This window comes from Uranotaenia lowii, chromosome 2 (assembly GCF_029784155.1).
Source record: "Uranotaenia lowii strain MFRU-FL chromosome 2, ASM2978415v1, whole genome shotgun sequence".
Lineage (NCBI taxonomy): Eukaryota > Metazoa > Arthropoda > Insecta > Diptera > Culicidae > Uranotaenia > Uranotaenia lowii.
The window spans coordinates 205,232,501-205,252,631 of record NC_073692.1 but is presented as its reverse complement, the minus strand read 5'-3'; the positions used below and the strand labels follow the sequence as shown (position 1 = coordinate 205,252,631).

General features: G+C 35.5%; 1 protein-coding gene across 1 annotated transcript in view; it reads left to right on the top strand.

Annotated features, from left to right (window-relative positions):
- The first annotated feature begins 439 nt into the window (after positions 1 to 439).
- LOC129745984 (laminin subunit alpha-1) overlaps positions 440 to 20,131 on the top strand; it is a 394,883-nt gene continuing 375,191 nt past the window's right edge. Inside the window, exon 1 of the mRNA XM_055739399.1 lies at positions 440 to 568. The gene's annotated coding sequence lies outside the window, so the exon portion shown is untranslated. The remainder of the gene's footprint in view (positions 569 to 20,131) is intronic.

The window sequence follows — 20,131 nt, the reverse complement described above, 5'->3', positions numbered from 1 at the left end:
TAACAATCTGTCTTATCACTTTTTCCTCCCTAACAGATCTCAAACTGCTATCCGGGCTCACATCGTCCACCGTGATTGATTCGGACCAGGGCTTCCAGAAGGCGACCGGTCTGTGGCCGTCGTTCTTCAATGTGGCCATGCGGGCTACAATTTCGGTAAACGCAACCTGCGGCCAACATGGCAAGGAAGAGTACTGTCGCCTGCAGGACTCGCAAAGGTTGGTATCATTATAATTTTTCTCGGAAATTATGGAGAGAGAAAAAAAATACATTATGGAAAAATCTGATAGCTCTATAAAAGTGTCGAAAAGTCGCGCACTGCCACTATCTTAGATCTTAATTTTAATGCCCGCACTTCTGTTCGTTCTGTTTTTTGCTTTTTCTTGTTTTCGAACAAAATACCATAAATCCAGATCGCGATCGTCCCAGTGTGGGCCAACAATCCGGATCCGGAGAAACGACATCCCATCAACAGTATCGTCGATGGAACGAACAGTTGGTGGCAAAGTCCGACCCTTCACAAAGGTGCCAAGTTCGATCGTGTGACAATTTCCCTCGATTTGGGCCAGGTGAGTTTAATCTTTTTTTTTTACTTGAATGGTGCGTATCAGTGATGAACATTGTTAAAATGTGTCCATCTAAATTATATTATTCTTCTCTTATGTTCAGACGGATTTGTGATATTAAGAAAAAAAATGCCGTTTCACAAGAATTTGCAGGAAATAACTTACGAAAGAAAGTTTTGACATAGCGAGTTGTTTTATTGCGTTTGAGTTTTCTTGTGAGCAAAAAATGCACGATTTATCATACAATTCATCCGTTCGACTATCTCATCTCAACTGGTAGACATTTTTGTAATTGGAATAATCAGATACGTTATCCAATTAAATAACTTGATTTGTTATCCCCGAGAACCAATTTCCCGAAACATTTATTTTCAAATCAAACACAATAACACAAAACTCCTTCTCCTCTTGTTGGCTGCAGCCGGATGCGTTTGATTATTGTCTGCTCACTTGTTGACCATCCAGTGAGCAACAAGAATGTTAAACACGAACTCGAATTCTAAATTGTTCCTCATTTATCACAGTGTGGAGTCCACTTAAGGTTCGTATTGGGACAATGTAGGTTTGAAGAGACTAAAAAGCAAACCGAAATCCCACACACCAAAATTGTTCGTTTTGTTTGTTCTGTCTTTCTCCTCGACTGTCTTGACGATCGCTCCTCGTTGAATCTTCACCCTGAATTCTGATGCAGGTCCAATGGCAGGGAGATGCACACGGTTGGCGAATAATAAGATTTACCTTCTATAAAATAATACCCCAGATGCGATCCAGCGGCTGTGCGACGACGGCCCATCTCTTCCGACCAATGACCATGTAAACATGTGTTTCATTTTTGGCGCACATGTTTTCGTGGTTTCGCAAAGTTTTTCTCAAAACAAACGGGGAAGATTCGATTCCGATGGACTCATCTTGATCATGCTGGATAATTTGCGTGACTAGTTGTTTTTCCTACCTACAGGAACATAAATTAAACTTTGTTTTTCTTCTTCTGATTGATTAAAAAATGAAGTTATATGTAAGATTGAGGGAAGTTGAAATAAGCATAAAAGTGAAGAAAATTTGTTAGAAGTCAAAACTGCAAAATTTAATTTGTTTTTTTTTCTCTAATTCCTTAGTCAAGAACAATAAATGATTTCCATGGTGCGGTTCCAGAAAACATTTTTGAAGCTTATTATGCAAATACTTTATCACTTAATACTTTATTATACATTTGAAATCCATGTTATACATAATTTGAATGAAACAAACAAAAAAGATAAAGGAGACCCTCAGAGCCAATTTATTTATTTAAGTCTTTGACTGCTGCCATACAGACTGTTTAAATTAAAACTTCTAACATAGTTACGGAACGTTACGGATTCCACATTTAAACATTGATTTGGATACGTTGAAGTGGAAACAAATGTGACACATCGTTGAAGACTTGACAACATCGATTAAGCGGGTGGTTTCGTCCAACAACTTATCTGCTTCTAGGTAGCCGAGAGGTGGTTTGGTTACGCTAACGGCGGGCTGGGGCGTGCAAACTCAAGCTTTGGAGCAATTGTGGAAAATCAACAGAGTTTATCAGGATATCGTATACAAACATTCGCTGCAAATATGTTCTTCTTTAGCTTAGAGACGGTACAGACAAAAAAGCACACCTTTGTGGGTAAGGCGGTAGCCTTACAGGGTCTCGCCAGGGCAGTTGACGCAACGCATAACAAAGAAATTTTCACTGAATTCGTTCGACTCGTTAGTTGTGGACAGCGTGGTAGGGTGCCCAAACTGGTGCCGCATACTTCAAGACATTTCGCACCAAAGAGCAGAACAATGTCTTGAGAGCATATGGGTCCTCAAGTATTTCGTCGCAGGAATCCAAACAAAGCGAAGGATTTAGCTTTTGTTGTCGCGACATGCTGATTAAACGAGAGCTTCTGATCAAAGGTTACTCCAAGATCCTTATTGATGACAACTCTTTCGAGCGGAGTGCCACCAAAAGCGTAATTGAAGACCAAAGAGTTTCTGGTACTAAAAATGCTGATGCACTTGCACTTATCGGCGTTTACTTTCATTCCATGTTTTCACACCATGCGAGAAGTCTGTTAATGTCTTCTTGAAGCGCAGCGCAGTCAACTCTTGAGTCAACGATTCGGTAGATTTTCAAATCATCTGCAATCAGTAGTATTGGCGATTGAAGGAAGGTTGCTAAGTCGTTTATGAAAATCACGAAGATAAGTGGTCCTAAGTGACTACCTTGCGGAACACCAGACGGCATATTAAACGTAGTGGAGTGAGTTCCACGAATATTTACGAAGCCTTGACGATTAAGCAGGTAAGAGTGCAACCATTGACTTAGCATTTAGCATTTAATTTTCTCCATCACGACCCTATGAGGTACTTTGTCGAAGGCCTTGGCAAAGTCGACGTATATTGAGCTCACTTGCAGTTTGTTATCAGTTGCAATATGCAGGTTACTGGCATAGCACATCAAGTTGGTCAACGTTGATCTCTTTCGGATAAACCCGTGCTGGATCTCGGCAAGCATCGAAGTAGCTGCTGAATAGAGCCTTTCGTACATCAAAACTTCAAGAACTTTTGAAAAACAGCAGAGGATTGAAATTGGCCGGTAGTTCTCCACAAGATGCGCATTTCCAGACTTATGAGTCGGCGATATAGAAGCGATTTTCCTATGGCTAGGAAAAACTCCTTCTGAGATCGATCCGTTGAAAATTTAACAACGGTGTTGCAAGAGGAACAGCGAATCTCAAAACCAATGACGATGGAATTCCATTTGGACCTGGACCTTTCGATGGATCGAGCGAACTGAGAATGTTTAGCACTTCCTGTTCGGTAAATAAAGGTTGCGGGAGCCTGACGTCATAGTTCGGCAGAGTTCCAAAATCAGCGCAATCAGGAAGAGAGCTATAAACGCTGCTGATGCTGCAATTTTCGGTACGATTGGTCAGCAAATTCCAGGACTTTGGAAAGAATTTGTTCTCTCGACTCGCGTTGGTTCACCTCCATTTTCGTTGAATCGAAAAACACAACTTCGAGTTAGACAGCATGAAAACAATACAGTTTAATGAGAAAGTGAGCAAAATTTGGTTGGTTTTTACCCAATGGTATAAGAGCTATGCCCTGTTGAATGTGTCGCAATAATTTCGGGTTCGCCTTTTAATTGCAAAAAATGATATTTTAGGTGAAGCGATAAGTACTGGAAGAATTACGGATTACGTGTTTAAACCGCCCATGAAGATTTTTTGCAAGTAAACTTTTCTTTTCACCGTAGTAACGGGAAATTACTGAATTTAGGCGTTTAAAAATAAGCAATTACAAACAAGTCCGAAATTTGGCTTGCGGAATTTAGCTTGAAATCGCCTTAGGCTTAAAACATTCCATTTTAGGACACTATAAGACGTTCAAGAATTGAAATTAATTTTTAATTGTCAATTTACATTTCAATCAACCTTTTGTATTGGAACACAAAACTTGACATACAAAAACCCTACTTCGTCTTTAGAATGGGGTTTTAATTAAAAGTTTTAGGAAACAAGAACAGAGTTTGAAACGAACCATTTTAACTTCAAAACTTATTTCACGTTTCACGATGATCGAAGGAATAAGCAAAAAAAATTAAATCTAATCTCTTCTTCTCTAATACTTTAAATAATGATTTAAAATGTTATGACAAATGTTATCACAAATGTTATCCTGATATTAATTTTCAAATTTCTGCACATTTTTGACTCAATTTTTAAACAAAAACATAACAAAACATAAATTATAATTTTAAAATAAATCTTTTAAATCAATTATCAAATTTCCTCATTTCCTCCTTTCCTGGGATTTCAGCTTATTTTGAGTTCTGAGAGAAAAGTTGTAGAAGCTTTATATTTGATTACTTTTCCTCATTTGACAAATTTTTAAAGAAGTTTTCAACCAAATTGAATTTAATTTTTTTTTTCGAATGAATGGAAAGGTAGGCTGTGGCCGAAGAAAGACGACGCTTTTTTTCCTGTCATCAAAAATTGAAACAAATTTCGAAATCTAGAAATTGGACGAATGAAAACTGGATAAACTTTTGAGATTCAATCAATAGAGACCTCCAATGGGACTTTCGGAAAGTAACCATCCCATCTCCCGAAGATTCAAACACCAGCTTCTCTGGCGGGCTCCTCCATCACACTATGGGGTTTGAGGCGGCAAAAAGTCGAATTTGAAGTTTATCGGATCGCTTCATTATTTTTACTAGTTAGTAACTTAATATTTGACTAATATATCCCCAGTTTTTCAACTCACTATCTTGGATACTGAACCCACCACAGACATCAGACTTTCAAAAATTGAAAAATTTATATGACGGAGAAATTAAAGAAGAAAAATTAAATTCCATATAATTCCTTGGAAAACATTTTTCTTTATTTTCAAGTACACCATATGAAAGCTTTTATTAAAGGCTTTCATTTAAACCGTTCAAAATTTTTTCACTCTAAATTGATCCATGATAAAAATAAGTAAATAAATTTTTTTTTCAAAAATCAAAAACTTTAAAGCCTTGTCAAAAAAAAGCCTCGCATTGCCCATACTAGTTTCCAGGCATCCTTTTAGAGTTATAGGCGATGAAAGCTGAAAATATCATGCAAATGGGTAATTTTTACCCATTAACGAGTATAAATTCAACAAATTTTTTCAAAATTAGCCAATCATTTTACATATTTTTTTCTTGAGTTCCATGAGATATTTTAATAATATTTATCATTTAATTATCAATGAGTCCAATAAACGGCTTTCAAAAAAAAAAAGTAGGGTCAAAAATAACACCAAACATCCCACTTCATAAGTTGTTAAAAAATATTTTTTTGTATGAATTTATCTAAAATTAGTTAAAATGGTCATTTTCATAATAAAAAATAAAATTTACAAAAGAGTTCAAATAATACCTTTTACCACCTCATTGTATGGAACTGCCCCATAGTGCATCATCTTGGATTGACAATTTATCCACCAATTGGTGAGACCATTTCTTAATGTTACTTTTTTGATTATTGCGAGCATTTAAATTTTGCTATGGTCGTGGTTTTATATGCAAAACATAATTTAAGAATTTTAATTTTCAAAATAATGTATTTCAATGATATCCTTTATTTCTATTATTTTTTTTTCAAAATGTTTCTCCATTCCCACTGAAAGTTTATGGTACTTGAAATCAAATGCAAAGAATACTATTGAATTGAATCCTAAACTGAAAATTCAAGGATTTGAAGAAATATCGGAGCAAAATTTGTATTTTTTTTAAATTTTATCCCTACGTTACTGCATAAATTTTCTTAACTCATTTTAATATTTCCTATAGAGGTAACAGCGTCTTGCTGAATTTCAAATTTTACAGGTTTCATGTGTGCCGAAAATTCTGCTCTTGGTGTCAATTACTCTCTCAAATATTATCAATATTTGTCTACATTTATAACAATGAAAAAAGCATCGAGTAACTATGAATTATAATAGAATCAAAGTTCATTCATTCGTTATTTTATAATTCATTTATTTTTTCACGATAGTAGTGAATTTTTGGCGCCTTTAAACTTAAAATACTCATGCCTTCGTATTCACTGAATGCTTTCAATAGGAAGTAATAAGAGTTTGGAAAGTAATTTTTTTGGTTCACCGTAACACTAGTCAAAAGTGTCTCCCAATCAATTCGTTTTAACCCACTTAAAATAAAAATTATTTTGCTAAGATGCAGGGGAAACCTCGATCCTTAATCACAAAGCAGACCTTTCATCCCTTTCTCTTTTTTCAATCTATCCATCGACTACTAGGACGTGGCTGGCGCCATTATTGACTTTCGAAGAGAGAGCATCAATGTTGTGCAATTTGAATGAGCTGCTAATCTCGAGCACCATTCGTGGGACTAGAAGTGATTGATATCGTAATTTGATGATCAACAAGTAATGCATACATTTTCTATTACCATATATTTCGGGTTTTACGGTTTATGGTGGATGTAAGTCGTCAGCCAAGCTGAGCTAAGCAAAGCTAAATTGAATTTAGATATTTTAAAAGGCATAAATCCAATCGTTTTTCAGGTTTCAACCAAATTGTTTAATGAAATCAAGTTTTTTTTTAAAATTTTCTGCCGTAATGTCAAAAATACTTGTAATGATATCTTTCCAAATTTTTTAAAAACTGCTGAATTTTTCTTTTTTAGATCATGCAGCATCATCATGATATTATTCCTTATTCACATGAAAAATAAAAGACAGGATCAGAATCCTTTAAAGGGCTCAATATTTCAATTCAGGATGACAAACTCTTTAGAGCTTGTTATTTTAAACTTCAATACCTGCGATTGAAAATTTATTAACTTTTCATTGATTTTTATTGCATAAAATCTTGTCTATTGATTTGATCATGATTTTTTATTTAATCTTTAAAATGTTCAAAAAATGATTCGAAGTAGTAACTTTAAAACTGAATTTAAATGCGCAATAATAACGAAATTTGTATTTGCTTTGTGCTTTCAATATTTACAACAAAACTTGGAATTTCTAGACTAGACTAGAAACACTTAAGTAAATTTACAAAATCACGATAATAAAGGTCAATGATCATTTCTATCGAAGACAGAATGTAGTTTTGAGTTGTGTGAAAATTGTTACAATTGAATTATTCTATAATATATTGCCGCTTCTGTGAAAAAAACCATGAACTTGATTTTCTAACTCGATTGTTTAAGGGTCCAGAAATGTGAGGAGGCTCTATACAGTAGCGAATACCTAATTTAGTAAGAATTTAAAAATACAAAACTGATTTTTTAATAATCCCACTTTCTTCTTGGGGGGTCTTTAGCTAGCGTTTTGTCAGATTTTCAGAGCGGTCCCAACGATGTATGGAATACACGGTTCTGAAGCCACGCTAAAATCGTCCGTCTGGCACCGATGGCATAAATTGATGTTTTAGCACAGTTATCGATTTCAAAATTCTTAAACCTTTTACGCCTTCGTTCAAAATTCAAGCAAGTTTGGTACAGGATTTGTAAAAATACAACCGACCGATTTTGACATCTAGGGATCACGGTGATAAAATTTTAGCCAACGATGATTATTTTCACACATGTTTGGGTAACATTGGGTGTAATAATTGTTTCTTTTTTAGATATTATTTGAATGTTTTATCCTACTTCAACCAGCCTATACGTAACATAAATTGAGAAAAGAGGTTAATGCGAATCATATTATGTAGCTATTGGCCTTAACAAATTAGTGAGCTCAGTTAGCGTTTCGCGAGTTCAAACCTTATATGAATTAGAAAAAGAAATAACAGAAGCTTCATAGGGAAATTAACGTAAAACTAAAATCAACTTACAAAAATAAATTTAAAAAAATAAGCAAAAATCAGTGAAAGGTACCATTTATGTCAAAAGTTCACAATTTAATCTACACGAAAAACATATCATAATGAAATTTCACGGTTTTTATATTAAAACATTGACTGAATGACATGATTCTTAGAAAAAATAATCCTTTCAATTTGTGGCTAAAAAAGCTGTCGGCATTACAAACAACCGATAATCATGAAAGTTTGACTCAAATTGTTTATGTAGGTACTTGTTTGCCAATATCCGTTCGAGTACTCATAATTGACCGATTATAAATGTGTTTTCGTAGATTTTGAAAAAAAAACTCCAATTCATTTTTTCTCAGAAGTCAAAATTAACACCAGTCGGAATTAACACCCCAAAATGAGTAAATTTTTGAAAAAAAAAAATTGTTTCAATTCACCTTTTTGAGTTTTCGCAGTGTAGTTATTTTGGCTTTTAAGTTCATGAAATCCTTGTAAAATAAATAAAATGGCGGTTTTGTCAAAAACAATATTCGTAGAATGCATTTTAAGATGTTAGATTGTGTGAAACTACAACTTATGCAATTTTTCTAATGAAATGTCTTCGATAAAACTTGTTTGAAAGAAAACCCCTTTATTACCGGGCTATTGTTTATTTGCCACAGTGTTGCCAGTTGTTTTAACTCTTTAATGTTTGACTTTTTTTTATATGAGAATAGCAGTTATTGATTCAGTGAAATAATAACATTTCAACTCGAATAACAGAATTGAACAGGCTTGAAGTCGTTATTTTGAGTATAACAAAAGTTATGGCCCATCAAAGCTGAAAAATAATTTTTTGAACTCATTTCGATACGATTTTGAAAATTTTTACCAAACCTTGCTAATTGGGTTCAGGAAGGTGTTTGTTATTGATTGAGATTTAAAAATTCAACATCATTTTTATTACGTATGAAAAGGGCTATTTCTAGGTCATTTTCACTATTAATTTTCAAATTCTCTTCCAAATTTAACATTTTTACCAAAATTTCTGTTTGAAAATCATTTTTATCAAAATTCTTGAAGTTATTATTTATTCTAGAAGAAATCCCAACACATTCAAGCTCAAAAATGTAAATTTTCTAGTTGATAGTAAAAGTTATTTGCGAAAACTTGAAAAGTTAGCTCGTATATTTTGTTCACAAATCTTATAAAAAAAAGTTCTCCCCCTCCGCTCTTCCCTCCTGTTTTTATGCCTGAAACTAGGAATACTCGATATATTGCAAATTTTATAACTTAAGCAGGTGCAAATCATTATCTGTACATGATCGATTGATTGATCATTCTTACAACTATTTTTAATTAGCTGTACAGATATCTCTGCTTCCAGCTTATTTTTTTTGATTTTCCGGTTATTTTCCGATTGCATTCGTTGGTGGTCATGGTGCAATTAGCGGAAGTCCGCCGGTATTTTGTCCGCGTTTTGGAACACGATGCACCTAGACTGCTGTTCGAAGTTAACAGTGCTGCCGAGAGGGGTGAAATCGAACTTTATTTGAAGTCATTTCCCCAACCCGAAACAACAGTTAGGCAAATATTGATCTCCCCGGACTGGAGACACCCACTTTTACCGGGTTAGATCTTTACCCGTCTACATTATTGGAATGATGAGGGAAATTTTTCAGACAGACGACCAGCAACATCACTCCCGGGTTTGTTTTTAGTTTTTCGGTTGGGATGTTAATGTTGTTGTTTTTGTTTGTAAATAGTACGCATTGGCGTCCGTCTGTGATTTGTGTGTGCCATGCGTGTGTGCGCTTGTTCCAGTTTCTTTCTTTCTACCTTCTTTGACTTTGTCTGTCGCGCGGTTTCCAGACTTTGGTTTTCCGAATGTTTGCACATAATAACCGTGAAAAGGTTGGTCCTCGTTTCGTTGTGGTACACCTACCTATCTATTTTTTCCCGCTCTCTTCCTCGCTAGTTTAGAAAAGCATAAACAAACAGGTCCGATGCATCTTCAAGTGCGGAATATGCGATGCAATGCAATTCAATCCCGGTTTATGATTTTGTTTTTTATTTATGTTTGTTCCTTCAAGTGCTTGATATAATTAACGAGTTGTTGGACAATATGAAACATCATCCGGTTATATGGAGGTTCCATCAGTTCTGTGCTCTCTGTTTTTTAGAAAAAAATTTATGCAACTGTTTGTGAAAACAGACTTTTTAAAGTAACAGAAAATCATTGTGTTATGTCATTTTTCATAGGAAAATTGTAAACCTAAATTTCTAGACTCAAAAGATCGCTTTGCAAACTTCAAAAAATAATACTAACCAGCACGTCGAATGGAGTGTTCTACTCAGGATTTCCCGACCGGGAATTTACGGGAAAAAAAATGGGAATTCCCGTATCCCGGGAAACGCTTAAACACCCCAGGCATTCCCAAAGTCAATAAAAAGTGCAAATTACAAAAAATTTAAACGTTCTAAATAGTAAAAATGGTCAGATTGAGCAAGAAAATAATGGTTCTACCTGTAGATATGGCTAATAACCAAACGATTTTAACAAAGAAAAGCTACGAAAAGAATCTGAATGTTCTAATTTGCAACACTCATATCATTTAGAACTTTTGTTTTGCAAACTGTTGACAGTAGCAAAATCATCGGAGATTGACATATTAAGAAACAACAGGATAGTTATAAACAGAGCAGGATTTAGGAAGAGACAGGCTTCGATCAGAGTTACTGTTGTGGTGAATCCCACATCCGACATTACCATTTATAGTCTTAGAGCCGTCGGCGTAAATGTGTAACAGTTCTTGATATTTTTCTTCCACCAGTTGACGAAAGTAGGGCAAGACAATGGCTGGGGGCAGCAAGCTTTGATTTTATGTTTCAGGAACAGATCAATGTTAGGTTCCAAAATTTGATTTTCAGCCCTTCTCTTGAGCAGATGGGTGGGAGGGTAATTCCCGAAGGGTAGTTCCCGTAAGTTCCATTAGTTGTGAGTTGGTTCTTAAGACCAATGGGGAGTCTGGGGGACTTTGATAGGAGAGAGAACGAATAGCTTTGGAGGAAAGGTGTTTATCGACAAGAAATTTGAAAGGAACTTGACCACTTTCGGCCATTAGAGAGTCGATAGGACTGGTACAAAAGGCGGCACAAATTGTCCGGATACAGACGTTATAAAGGGGTTCCAGCCTTTTGATGACTTCGTCCATTGCCATGCTGGTAAACCCTAGGCCGTAGAATAGTGGGAATAAGTCAGTCGTGGAGAAATCGATAGAGGGAGTCTCGATGGGCAAAACTGGTTGGTGAGAATTCGGAGAATATTGAGTTTGTTAATGGCGTTTTTCCTTGTTTGATTCATGTGACACTTAAAAGTTTAGACGATCGCCAACTCAAACTCCTTAGATCCGGGTGGAGTGCACCAGTGGGATGGTTTGGTTAAGCATTGTTATTGGATGTATTTTTTTGAATTTTTTTTTTCTATTTGGGCCAAAGTGAAGGAGGGATGACTTGGAGGGAGAAAACTGAAACCCGAAGGTCGGGGCCCATTCGGCAACAGAGTTTACGGCCGATTGCAGTCTTCTACGAGCCATTCTGGCAAAGGGAGAGGTGGAGATTAGGAGTATGTCATCAGCGTACACTAATGTTACGATGTTATTAGGGGTAGCGTGAAAAAGCGAGCTAATCGCGATTAGAAAAAGAGTGGGAGCATTGACAGAGCATTGAGGCACTCCTCCGAGGATCGGTTTGGTGTTTGAGCGAGCTCCGTTTATGAGCACTTGAATGGATCGGTTAGTGAGAAATTCTTTAATATACTGGAGTATCCTACCGCCCAGGTCCCATTTGACCAGTTGGTTAATTATCGCCGATCTGTCGATCCTGTCAAAGGCTTTCGGCAGGTCGAGCGAGAGGCATTCAATGTGTTGATTTAGGTTGGTTGATAGGATAGATTATAGTCGTTCAAAGTAGTCGTCAGTAGACATCCCGGTCCGAAAAGCAAACTGTCTCGAGTCTAGAAGTTTTCGTTTTTCCAGGATGGCTTGCAAACGTCGGTTTACCATCCTTTCCAGGATTTTTCCGGTGCATTCAAGGAGGGTGATTGGGTGATAATTATCGATTAGGTGTAGGCTTTGCTTCAGTTTGGGTATGGGTATTACTAATCCAGTCTTCCAGCTGTCGGGGAGTTTGCCTTCCGACCAAATCTGGTTTAGGATGTTGAGGAAACATTTTTTACCAAGAAGTGATAGGTTTTTTAATAAAGGGTATCCTATTTCGTCTGGGTCACTTTTCTAAGAAAAGACTCCAGTTCGTCGAGGGTAAAAGGCCTATGGTAGTCGGAGTTAATATGACTGAGTGTGGAGGGGAAGTCGGGTATGGGAGTGTTGGATGAGGTTGAGACTGAGGAAAAGAGGTTGCAATAGGAATCGAAGGATCATTTGTGTACCTGTTGTTAAGGAGAATATGGTAGGGGTTTTTACGAGAGTCCCCGCTGAGGGTCTTGATTTTGGCCCAAAGTACATTGGAGGAGGTATTTGGGTGTACTTCTTCGGTAAACTGCTGCCAGCTTGCGATTTTGGTGTCCTTAACTGCTCGCTTCGACCAGGACCGAGCGATCTTGTACTCTGCGAGAGCAGTTTCTTTTCGAGGGTCATCGCTGGGGATGCGTTTAAGAGTACGAAGTCTTTTTCACCGTTATTTGATGGCATCTCTAACCTCAAGAGTCCACTAGGGGACGGCGGTTTTCCCGGGTATACCACTAGTGCGGGGGATGTGTTTTTCGGTGGATTTTAATATTATTGTGGAAAAGGTGGGAATGCAAGCAGGGTTATGAGTGGACATGAGGCTGTCAACATCAAGTTGATATCCAAGCCAGTCGGCATTATCGTACTTTCAACGGGACCTGTTGTTTTGTTTATTTTTATTGCAGCCAGAACATAAACGAACAATCATAGCAGCAGCCTTTAAAATCTGCGCTTTCTCAGCTAATCTGTCTTTTTACCGGTGGCCGATCCAGAAACAATTTTTGTAGCAGCAGCCTTAAAAATCTGCGCTCTCTAAGCCAATCCATCTTTTCAACGTTTGCCGAATCATAACAAACAATCGTAGTAGCATCCCTAAAAATCTGCGTTCCTCAGTCAATTTGAGTTTTTACCGGTGGCCGATGAAGAAGTTTTTTTTTCGTAGCAGCAGCCCTGAAAAATTGCGCTCCCTAAGCCAATCCGTCTTTGCAACGATCGTAGCAGCAGCCTAGAAAATTTGCGCTCTTTGAGCTTATTCTACCAACTACGCCATTGTCGTGATTTGACGATTCTTAGGAATCTCAATTCAGATATTCGCTCTGACACGTCTTTCGCTCTCAGAAATAGATCAATGACTGACTTTATTGTGCTTAGTGTTGTCAAAGTATTTTTTTAAGTTCTTTTTTTTCTGAGATTTGAACGCTCATTCTCGTATCATTCATTCACTCCTGCCAAAATATAAAACGTAGCCAAAGAAATTTATTTTATTTATTTTACCTTCAGTGTCTTTTTAAAGAACTAAAAATTGGGGAAGTTCATTGCAAAAGTTTTTTTTATTCTTCCATAATTCTCGCGTGAGCTTTCATTACGTCGTATGAAACAAAATGTAAACAAACAGTTTTGTTACGAAATAATAAAAGAACAAATCATAAATCAGTCGCAACTTCTTTCCTTTTAGAATCTTTGAGCCTGGACAACAAATTTTTTATTTGAAATACAAATTTTTTTTTGATAACTTTTGCAGCAGTTTTCTGTGATTTCCCAAGATGTTTCATACGATGTAATGAAATCTCACGAGAGAATTCATGATTTCAACTCAAGGTCACCCAAAGAAGTCAAGTTTCAATGCCGATTGAAGCTAATTGTACGTCAAAAATGTGCTAACATGATCGCTTTGTGACTACTGGTACAAAGATTCAAACTCCCAAGTAAAATGATGCCTACCAACATGCAAACGAATTAAGGAATTTGGTTCAAGGGAAAAAAATGCATTATTTGTGCCAGAAAAAAAACGCCGAAAGAAAGTGAGCATCGAATTAAAACATCTACATCAACTTGCCAGTTGCATCACTTTACCATGTGTGCTATCTGCCAATTTGGCACAACATATTATGCCAATTTTTAAACACTCCAAAGATGTCATGATTGGAGTACAGTCTGATCAGTGGGTGTTCATTTTTTTCTTCTTACAAAACCAATGGATGGGAAAGTGTCTTAAATGTTTATTTACATAAATTTCGTGTTCATATAAAAAAATAATGTAGCTCGAATTGAAATTGTGTTCGATTCCGATCATTTGTTCTTCATTAATGTATCCAATCCACTTCTAAACCCACGCCAAGGCTCATGACAGAGCGAAAAGAAAACATTTGCCCTGATTGTTATGCAACCGGGGTCCCGTTCCAAGGACTCCCATCTTTGGTCACAATTCCCAATCAGTGGTGTGCTGTCACTGGTCAGAATCCCGCACGATATGGAGGAGCCTTCAATTTAAACCCGATCACAAAATATGGAAGGAGCAGTTCCTATCCCATGCAGCCGACAGAATGAAAATGAATTTATGACAAAAGCGGCAAAGCGGCTCATTAAAAAATTCCTTTTCCCTTTCCTGGACCTACGGTAATCTGAAAATGGTCAATCGCGCTCGGACGATTCACCGGGAGTTGCGCTCGGAATGGGAAACTGGACTGGGAAAAGGCATGTATCAGTTCAGTTTGCGCAATGGGAAAAAACGGGATCCCAAATCGATCAGGGGACAGTCTTTGACATCCCTGAACGTTTTCCATTGTAAAAATATCTAGTGAACGGTATCGTTACTGTATCTGCTTCAGTGATTCATTTCTGCATGAGTCATTCTATAAAAATTTTAATAATATCCCATTTTAAATTTAATTTTTTAATAACAAGCAACCAGAAGAGTTTTTTTAAGCAAAGTATTTCATAAAGTAAGAGTCAAACAAACAGAAAATCTCGGATCAACTCGTTTTTTTCAATTTTTTCTTACGTTTTTCTAACGCAGTGAAGAATCTCGATGCACTTCCATGCATTTCTCTGAAGTTCTCATACCCAAAACTCGTCATGTGGGTGCCCGACAGGCATCTGTTTATCATTTCTTCCCATTCTCACTTTTCTAAATTGTTTCCTGCACCTAAACGCAGAAGGGATTTGTTTCGTTCCTAAATTGGTTAAGTCGGTTTGTTTTTCTGATTTTAGAAAGTGTGATAGGTCCCGGGGATCGGGTTAACGTTGATTGGATTAGTCTAGGTTGGATTGACTTCTGGTGGCTTAATCAGCCCCGTTCCGATGCCGCCGTGAAGGTGTCGAACCTGGTGAAGACAGACGATTGACAGTAAGCTTGTGTTGAAAATTTAGGATGGATTAGTTTCAGTCGGATGTTCTAATATTTGTTCATTAGAGGCATCCCTGATAGGCTTAAATAGGGGAGTCTCATCACGCCTACGTAATGTTCTGACTCTGATTTAGACACGTAAAATCGCTGCTTTATACATGAGAAAAAAAGTTGACAATCAGACGTAACCCCCAATCGCAATTAACCTCATTCAGACCATATGGAATGCCCTTTGTACGCAACAATTAAGTCCGGCATGAAGTTGTGAAATAGCGTAATTTATACCCCTCACAATAATGTCGAATCCAAGTTTCGCACGATTAACACAATTCATTAATCACTCTCAGGGTCCGTGTTGGGGCCCCAAAATTATTTAAAAAAAGAGATCGCAAACCGATGTCCCCCCAAGCTTTTGAAGGGTACCCGCCGCACTGCCATAAGTGCATCCAGGGTCAATAAATTTAGCCTTAACCAATTAACCACCTCGAAGACGATAAATTTTGGTTTATGTAGGCTTCTCTTTTTTCCTTTGGGTACACAACTCACATGATTGCTTCTTATCCAGGTCAAAAATCAGAGAGTCGTTCGAGATTCATGTGACATTTTCATTATCGATTTTTGGTTGACCATCGGAGCCCATCGGCCCATCGCTGTGCTAATGAAATGGTTATCGTTATTGTCATCAATGACTGTTGCAATTTTGCCAATCAGCAAACTTCTTTTCAAGAAGACCGGAAATAATCGATTAGTTCAAATTTGCATTCTGATACATAGTGTTTTTTTCTGAATACACTTGAAAAACATACGTTAAATAATATTAAGAAATGCAGCCAAATTATAATCAATTTCATTTATAGTTTGAGTATTTATAAAAATTACACCATCAACTAACTGACCTGTATGGATTTATTGCTGTTTTTGTTCTGACGATAGGTTTGAAATTGTTAGTAGTTCAAAGTATTCAGCTATCTCCTTTTTATGCTTTTGATTTCATACTTTTAAGATTTTGCTTGTAGATTCTTTTTCAAAACATTGGTAAACAATTATTGTCGTCGTTCGCTTTCCGCAACCACTCTTGGAAGAATAGGTCAAAAGTTGTGAATTAAAATATCAAGTCCAAAATAATCGGAAACCTACCAGTGCAATACATAATTTGTTTCAACGAAAAGTTTCTGAATTATCGGCTTTGAACGAAAATGAGGAAATTTTTCAAATGAATTCCACTTTTAAAAAAATTATCACTGTGCATCTTGGAATTTTGTACTCAAAAGAAAAATTAGTAGTTTTTATGGGATTGAATTTTTGAATTAAATGCAATCGATATTGTTAAAAAAAGTTAACTTTTTAAGAATTAAATGAATATTCTATGAAAAAGGTCCACGGTGAAAATGTCATAGTTGAGTTCATATATACTAAAAGTAAAATTTTGAAGATTGAAATTGACAAAATGAATCACTTTGCTACTTAATTCATGGCTGAATCCTAGGCAACAGAAGAGAAAATAACCGTTTATCAAATTGCTTCGTTATTTAAAAAAAAGTAATTTTCAGATCAAAATTTTTGAAAATAATGAACTTTTTAAAGATTCAGCGGTCCTGAGGAAAATTTTTTGAATCATTATTCTAACTTGTTTCCAGGTGAAAGTACCAATACAAATAATGATAGTGATGATACTTTAGTTTTAGTAGATAATGCTTTAGATGAAAATGATAAAATTTCTCTGAGTGCTCCGATCACTGCTGACAAGCTCAAAGCAGTCCTTTAATCATGTGTTAAACAGAAATCACCCGGACCTTGTATTTGTATTTTTCAAATAGTATTTTACCACCTGAAGAATTTTCTTAAACCGTAATCGCGCAATCCTCAGAGTATTCAAGATTTGCGACCAATCAGTTTATTGAACACTGACTACAAAATACAAATATAAATTATTGCAAAACGAACTTCATATATTTTAAATAATATTTTAGGACCAGGACAAGCACAACTTGCACAGATAATAAAGCTTGAAAAATATTCGCAGATTAATAACAAAATGTGTGCAATATTAAAAAATAAAAAGATTTTCAGTCAGTTTAAATCTCGAAAAGCCGTTTAATAAAATTAACTAAATATGCGTTCTTATGGAATATTATGAGTGAGTTTGGATTTCTCGAATCTGCAATTACTTTTTTAAAGAACACTTATTCAACATGATATGAATTTAATCGATACAGTAATGTATTTAACTGTCTTTGTTCAATCTAAATTTTGGTATGTAGCACAAGTATTCCCTCCTATTATTCAACATCAACATTTTCTGGAAAAAAAATATTTTTAAAATAGAAATTAATTAGCTATATGTAAGGTCTGAAGAAGGGTGACTGAATCTTATAGATCTAATAATATTATAATCTGTTAACACAATCTTATAGATCCTGAGAGGAAAGCTAAAGCTCTGTTCATCCGAAGGAGAGAATCTGAATACTTGATCCCAGGGGATACTTGATGGCTTAGCTATGTATATCTCGAAACTGGAATGACTTACAAAAATCAAATATTTAAGAAAAATGTACCAATTGAAGCAAAAAAAACTATGCTTTAAGCTCAAAATTTTTTTAACGAAATAATTAAAAAATTTAACAAAATGTGACTTGACTCTTTTTTCATTACTTAAAATTGTTTCTGACATGGAATTATAACAGAAATATTTATTTCAATATATAAATAGTTAGAGTGTAATATGAACTTCATAATACCATATCTTCAAAATAATGGAAAACTCTTCATTTTTTTTCAGATAAATATTCTCTAAAATGTTCATTATGGGTTCAATTGATCGCTAGAGTTCAAAAAGGTATATTTTTCATCTAAATAGATCGTGATCATTGCTGATTGCGAGATTACAAATATTTATTCCATAATTGATATTTATTGATAATTGTCTTGCAAAAAGTATTAAGAACATCGATTTTCTCTAAAATTTAGAAAATTTCGCCTTTAAGTATACAATGTATTTAGGATTGAGGCAAAGTTTGGTATTTTTTTCTTCTGACACTTATAAATTATGAAATGAGAACAAATATGACCAGAATAGTCAGTTCATATTATATTTTGAAATTTTGTTGGTGTTTTTTTTCAAGGATTAGGGCCCCCGTAATTAAAGCCTCCTTAAATAAAAGATCAAGCTACCCTAAAGTTTAAAAACATCGTATTTCTTTTTACTTCCACGAAAATGCTTCTATTTCAGCTACGAGTTCAAATATCGTTTCAGTACGTTAAAAATAAGAAAATTGGATCAGGTATCGCCATTCTCCCCTGATATTCTTTGTGAAACCAGTGGTAAAGACAATTTGGATGAGGTTTATCTCCTTAACCTAAGATCGTTTGAAATTGTACCGGGAAATGGGAGAACTTGTATTGAAGAAGCAATATTTTTAAAAAACCAATTTTTCATTAACAATTGCAAGAGACTTATATTGGTATTTCATTGATGCGAAGAAGATAATTCAACTTCAAACTAACTAACTTCTTAACAGCTGCAGATAGGTCGCGATTATTTAATTAATAATTATTTAATGATTTGTTGCCAACCAAAGTTCTTGCGTTCTTACAACTCAGGTCGTCTAGAAACTAGGATTGTTCGATCTTCAGAAAAAAGATCGATCTCCAAGATCGATTCAGATGAACGGTTTTGGGATCGATCCATGTAAAAAATCGGAGCTTGAAGATCGATTTCCGATTAATCGATCTTTTCCATTTGCAACAAGAGGGAACTGCTTTTTATTAAAAATATGCAGAAAAGACACAAAATTTCAAAGTTGTACAATCCTTCTACAAATGAAAAGAAAAATATTTCAAGCGCCTCTATGTAAAGGTGAACCGGGAGTTAGTGTTTGATATCAAATTTTTCAAAATCCAAATATCTCGGAAACGCTTTGATATTTTTAAGTATGTAATGTATTAACAAGAAATATGCTAGAGATTTAAAGAAATTAGTTCATGGTATGTTTTAAAAGATTTTTTAATGTAGGTATTTGAGATATCGAACAAAGTATGCAGAAAAATTTCAAAAATGAAATTTTTTTATATATTTGAAAAAGTCGTTTTTGGAAAATCGCTGTTATTTTTTAAGATTTGCTAACTGTAGCAAAATTTTCAATCTCAATCAAACACAAACACTTCCCTACACCCAATCCACAAGGTTTGGAAATAATTTGTAAAAACGAATTGAAATTAATTAAAAATCATGAATCATGAATGCCAAATGAAAAAAAAATCACCACGACCAGGAATCGAACTCGAGTTTCCTGATTATCTCTCGGATATCTCACCAATAGTGAAATCGTCAGATGTAAACTGCTGCTAGATTCTACGGCAGAAACGCTCATCGTGCCCCGATTGATGGTGCTTATACTGCCCCAGGGGGGGTTCTCATTATGCCCCTACAGTGACTGATTTTAAGATTTCGGCAAAAAAAATATTAAAATGCATCTTTATACGTTTTTATCTACTTTTTTCAAGTTTCAGTCAGTAATGAAATAGACTTTGTTAGTGTCTGAATACGATGCAATGATGTAACTCAGATATTATAGCTGTTTTCTAAGGTTAAATAAGCATCTTCCTTAAGGTGCTCTCTTATTCCCCCTAAATGAGAAAAAAATATCGAAAGATCGAATCGAAAATAAACCGATTAAATCGATTTTTTCTTGGCCAAAGAACCGATCCAAAAATTCGAAAATCGGAGTTGAAAAGATCGATCTTCCAAGGATCGATCCAAGATCGACCAATGCTACTAGAAAACAGTAATTGCGAATTTTGCTCAGAGCCGGATACGAACCGACATCGCATCAAACAATACACAAATACAAAGCATGTATGGAAGTGTATAGAAAAAATCATTAAAGGAAA